We start from the raw sequence: 6,000 nt of genomic DNA on the forward strand, positions 1-6,000 counted from the left end.
AGATAATAATTTAAAACTTATTATGCAATGACATCAAGTCTTTGCTTCGTCTCCTAGATCGATGTATGCAGCACGAACTCCGTTATAGCCCCTATTTTTTGGTAAGTGAAAGTCATTCATATCGGAGCTATATTATCGGGTGTTCTGCATTTAGATCATACAATACTATACTTAGACATTACTTAATTTTTATTAATTAATTTATCTTTCACCTGATTGATGGATATTGGTGCTGCGCTGCTGTACCCTGGGCAATTATTGGGTCGTGGCATTTGGGACAGTTTTCTCTTTGTCTGTTGCCCCGAATATCTCGACCTGGGGTGGTTGCTTGGGGGCGGTGGGCGTAGCCCCAGTATCTTCAGTTTTTGTCCTTTTTATTTATGTATAATAATTGTCTAGCTTAGAATTATCCAATAGTAATTATGTCAATCTTATTCCTTATTATGTCTAATTTATTTTATAGCTTCATAGTTTATCGTAAATTTATCTTGTGTGTATGTTATTGTAAATTAGATAGTTTTATCAATAGGGGAAGAGCCACCTCGTGGATTCTATTGACTAAACCATTATTATTATTATTATTATTATTATTATTATTATTATTATTATTATACTCGTTTAGAGTGAATGTCAGTGGATACTCGGTAATATATATAGCTCATATGATATAATTAAAATTCATTGAATGACTTTTACTTACCAAAACATAGGGGCTGAACAAGCTCGTGAACAAGGTATTAAAAAAGTTCAAAGTGAAATATTAAGAACAAAGCGAGGACGAGTTGTTTAATAAATGTCCCGAGAGATTCAAATAATTTATTCCCTTAAAGTTAGTTAGTTACCAAGAAGCGTGAAAGCGAACAAGTTAAAGAAATAAATTAAATTTTAACTGACTCGAAGAAAAAGGTTTCAAGTTATGACTTTATGGCCCCGAACAGGAGCTATAACGGAGTTCGTAATGCATACGAATCCAAGGGCGCCAGGACAGACGAATTGGGTTTTGAATATGTGTGATTGTTTCAGTTATTCGTAAATTTCTAATTGAATTGATATATATTTGTTTCTAAATGGATAGTAAATACTGTTCACTTAAAATAGACGGTCTATTTTACTGTACTGAAGGTAAATTTGATTAACTTATTAAGGGTGAGTAATCGCTAACGAAGCGACGCCAGCACTGCTTGGCACGGATAGTGCAGCGGTAAATACTCAGAGCGTACGGCTGATTCAAACCAGAAAGACCGTTGGTGGACGTGGTAAATATATTCATATCGTACGGCTGATTCAAACAAGAAAGACCGTTGGTTGGAAAGATAAGTGAACAGTATTTACTATCCATTTAGAAACAAATATATATCAATTCAAAGATATAACTAGCTAAAAACTAGTGTGAGCTGCGTCGGTGTTTCTAATGAAACAATAATGATGAAAAGGTAACTTATACACCGTGAAAAGATGAAAAAACTTACTGACGTTTCGGACGCTAGTCCTTCGTCGGAGTAAAAGAGAAAGAAGTGGTAGAAAGGAGTGTATATATGATAGAATAAGACAAAAGAAACCAATGAGAGCAAGGTAGGCAAGGAAACAAAAACAAATAATCAAAAGACAAAAGAAAAGGTTAGTTGAAAATAAAGCGTTCATTAATCCCGTTGGGACTAAGAGTGCCCAATAGGTGAATAAGCCGTATTTCTTTGGTCTTGCGACAATCATTGTTGCCGTTAAGCAAAGAAAGACCGAAAACAATGAAGTCAGAAAGAGAATGGTTAGCTAGATTAAAATGGCGGGAAACTGGTTTGGTGGGATCGTTATTGCGAATATCATAAAGATGATTGCAAATGCGATCACCAAGACGGCGGCCAGTCTCGCCCACATACAAAAGATTACAGCGGGTACATTTAATACAATATACAACATTAGAAGTGGTACAAACAAAATGGTCAGTGATTTTAACAGTTGATTTAGTACCGACAACAGAAGTGTGAGAGGCTATGTTAGGACAAGTATAACAACGTTTACGAGAACAGCGAAAAGTACCAGGTTCTTTGTTAGAGGGAAGAACTCCCTTGACCAAGAAAGAACGAAGATTACGATCACGTTTATAGGAAAAGAGAGGGCGGTTGTTGAAAATAGCAGAAGTGCGAGTATCAGAGTCAAGCAGAGAAAAGTTGCGGTTAACAATGGGTTTAATGGAAATGTTAATAGGATGATACGTAAGAGTGAAAGGAATGCGATCATTAGAGGGACGAGTGTGAGGAGTGAGAGCGGTGGTACGATCAATAGTAGAAACTTTACGAATGGCGCGATCAATAACATGAGCAGGATAATTACGCTTAAAGTAAGGAAGAAGGAACGCATCTCAGAACATTTAACAGAAAAATCAAGATCATCACTACACAAACGACGAAGACGAAGAAATTGCGAGAACGGAATAGCGTTAAGAGTGTGCTTAGGATGAGAAGACGAGTAGAGTAAATAAGAATGAGAGTCAGTAGGTTTGTAATGGACACTAGTGCTAAGACGGTCATCATTAACACTAAGCAAGATGTCAAGGAAAGTGACTGATGTTTCACTAACCTCCCACGTAAAGTCTAAGGCAGGGTGAAAAGAGTTAACAAAAGAGATGAAAGAATCTAAGTCATTACGAGAACAAGAAGTAGCACCAATACAATCATCAATATACCGTCCAAAAAACTCAGGTTTAGGTCCAGTATATTGTTGAAAAACAAGGTTTTCGATATAACCAACAAACAAATTGGCATAACTAGGGCCCATCTTAGTACCCATAGCAACACCGTTTACCTGCCGATAATACCGATCACCGAAAGAAAAACAATTAAGAGTAAGAACAAGTTCAGCTAAGCGTAACAAAGTTGGGAGTGCTGGGCTCGAGGACAGGACGAAGATCGAAAAAATGCTGAAGAGCACGAAGGCCCTCATCATTAGGAATAACAGTATACAAAGATTTGACATCCATAGTAAACAAAAGCTTAGAAGAGTTATCAGGAAAGCGAAAATCATTAAAAATACTAAGAGCGTGATTAGTATAATATTAGTATATATTATCTTTTCACGGTGTATAATTTACTTTTTCATCATTATATATCAATTCAATTAGAAATCTACGAATAACTGAAACAATCACACATATTCAAAACCCAATCCGTCTGTCCTGGCGCCCTTGACGAATCGATCTAAAGGAGACGAAGCAAAGACTTGATCAGTGTAATTGCATGAATAGAATAAAATAAATAAAATAGAGGATATTGCATGGGCGCGCGGAGATACGAATTTTATCTTCAAGTAATGAAAAGATCTCTCACGAATGAGCGTAGAAATAGAGAAAAATAAATATTTCATTGGTAATTATATAATAATAAGTTTTATCTCTGAAATCGTTATCTCTGAAATCGTTATCTCTGAAATTATTATCTCTGAAATTATTATCTCTGAAATTATTATCTCTGAAATTATCATCTCTGAAATAATTATCTCTGAAATTATTATCTCTGAAATTATTATCTCTGAAATTGTTATCTCTGAAATTGTTATCTCTGAAATTGTTATCTCTGAAATTATTATCTCTGAAATTGTTATCTCTGAAATTGTTATCTCTGAAGTCTGAAGTCCCTTCTCGGCTTTCCTAGTTTAGAATGCCAAACGCTACCCTGCGAGCAGAGTCTCCTTTTAACTCCTCTACGGGGGAGAGAAGGAAAGGAGACTGCAGAAATCGTGTACAATTTTATTTGAGCATGCGCAGCGGTTGCTAAGAAACTAACTCGTTCACAAGCTCACTCGTTTTATAAATGGTTTCCGGTTCCTGTCCGAACACGATTACCACTTAAAACATGTTTTTAGAGTCATGACCTCAGTGAAAGATGATCTCGTGTTCTTCTTTCACTGCTTCAATTTCATCAAGCTTAGCAGTTTGAAGCACTATTTTTTCACAAGCGGAAATTTGGTCGCTCATCAGTGCCTGGAGCGGAGTTATTGCCACCAAAAGAGGATATTTAGGGTATCGACTAGTGTTTGGATCGATTTCTTGAAGATGTTTGATCATCGGAGTTACAAGCTGGAAAATAAGTGACTTTGCACAGGGCTGTCAACTCTCCCGGATAAACCGGGAGTCTCCAGATTTTGGACCGTATCTCCCGGTCTCCAGATTAGAGTCTCAATTCTCCCGGATAATCGCCGAAGCTGACCATTTCTTGTGAGACTCAACTTTCACAACCATAATTAAAATTCCAATTATTTTGTGTTGTTTGTGTTATTTTACATCGCTAACAAAATCAAAACGTTCCTCATAAACTGTTCTTGCAAGCAGGCCATTGCAATATAAGCGATAATCTGATTGGTCAGAAATAAACCAATCATATCAAATGTTACAAAGCGAAAGACGTCTTTTCGCGCGCTTTTTGACGCGCTGTGACGTCATTTCCCTTCCCTATCAATTCTCCAGATTTGAATATCTCGGGGGTTGACAGCCCTGCTTTGCATGACCTGTTGGCAGCGAAACAAACGGGTCTTTGGCATCCATAAAACTTTCTAGCGATTTCCTTTGATGAGTAATTGGTTGAAATTGATTTTTGTTTTGATAAAACGTGATATAGATCGCTTTCGAAATTACAGTTTGGGATACGATGCGGGCTCAATTTTGGTCATCGGCCATATTATTTAATGCAGACTCGCGCATCAAAACCAGTTTAAACCAGTATGAAACCTGAAATTATGCATCTCATTATCCAGATTCTTGGATAACGGCACTACAAAGAAATACACGATTTCTGCAGAGTCTCCTTTCCTTCTCTCGCCCGTAGAGGAGTTAAAAGGAGACTCTGCTCGCAGGGTAGCCAAACGCGTATTAAAAACAGTGGATGTTGCCACGGGTCTTCGGTCACAGCATGCATCTAATTAACGTACTTCTCATGCGCCATTTGAACCCGACAGAAACTATTTCACGGATTTAGTGACTTCACTCTACTATGTCCTCGAGTGTGAAGTGGTATCGTATAAAACACACAGTTTATCCATAAATATACCACGAGAAACTAAAAACGTATCTAGTTTCTGCTAATACATAAAACCAGTGCCCCCTACAACGAGAAAATCTTGTTCTTCAACTATTATTTGAAGACAAAGTAACATTCCAACATAGAGTAGTACTAGTTGTAAGCTAGTGCAATATTTGTGTCTTCCGATGATCTTACTTGAAACTTCGAGAATAAAGAATGAAAACCGACTTCCATCCCGAGTCATTCAAGCATTACAACTTATCCAAGGTATTTATCCTGAGTCACGAGAGATATCAATGAAGTTCAGAACTCCTTTGTGGATTATAGAAAACTTTTTGTTTACTCTTTGACACAACTACCGATCGATAAAAATATTAAAGATGATTTAGCCGGACCACTGAATTACTATTGGAGCTTGATTTCTATCTTTCTATAGTTTGTCACCTACCTGGGTCCCACGAGGGAATAATAAAGGCTTTTTTAAAAGGCCCAAGTTTCTTTTGAAGAGGAGAAATATTTGTGGCTCGGATTTGAGAAGCTGCCTGACAACAAAGGCTTAGTTAATGAGTAACCTTTTTCAAGTGTCAGGTCAGCCCGAGTGTAGCGTGTGCAAACGCGTAGGAGTGAGAAGCACGAGAAGCACTGCCCGGGTGGGGGGTACTCCTCCAGAATAGCGCAGCGCAGCCGTGACGTCATAAAAACGAAGACAAAGGCGAAATTCGGACAAACAAACTTACAAGTTTACTTTCAGCAGATAATTTTCACAGCCGATCGCAGTTGATCTTAGTTTACACGAGTTATTATTGTAACTTTATGTAAAAATAATAAAATCGGTTCGTATAGTCCTCGTAGCGGTTAAACAGAATGCAATGTTTGTCCGAATCTTTAAGCTATTTTTAGAATCAGTGCGCTGCGCTATTTTGGTAGGGGTGTTCCGCTGGGATTCTGAAAGGGGCACCCTGTTTATGACAAAAAAACTCAAATTTGTAGA

The 6,000-nt window shown here is 37.5% G+C and overlaps 1 protein-coding gene across 1 annotated transcript in view; it reads right to left on the bottom strand.

Annotated features, from left to right (window-relative positions):
* The window catches only part of LOC116302382 (transient receptor potential cation channel subfamily A member 1), a 38,955-nt gene extending 33,402 nt beyond the window's left edge, over positions 1–5,553 (bottom strand). The window contains exon 1 of the mRNA XM_031711661.2: positions 5,458–5,553. The gene's annotated coding sequence lies outside the window, so the exon portion shown is untranslated. The remainder of the gene's footprint in view (positions 1–5,457) is intronic.
* Between the last annotated feature and the right edge of the window lie 447 nt (positions 5,554–6,000).

Source organism: Actinia tenebrosa, unplaced genomic scaffold, assembly GCF_029948245.1.
Source record: "Actinia tenebrosa isolate PJP-AT-01 unplaced genomic scaffold, QUT_ActTen_1.0 PGA_scaffold15__27_contigs__length_11533743, whole genome shotgun sequence".
In the NCBI taxonomy this organism is placed as follows: domain Eukaryota; kingdom Metazoa; phylum Cnidaria; class Anthozoa; order Actiniaria; family Actiniidae; genus Actinia; species Actinia tenebrosa.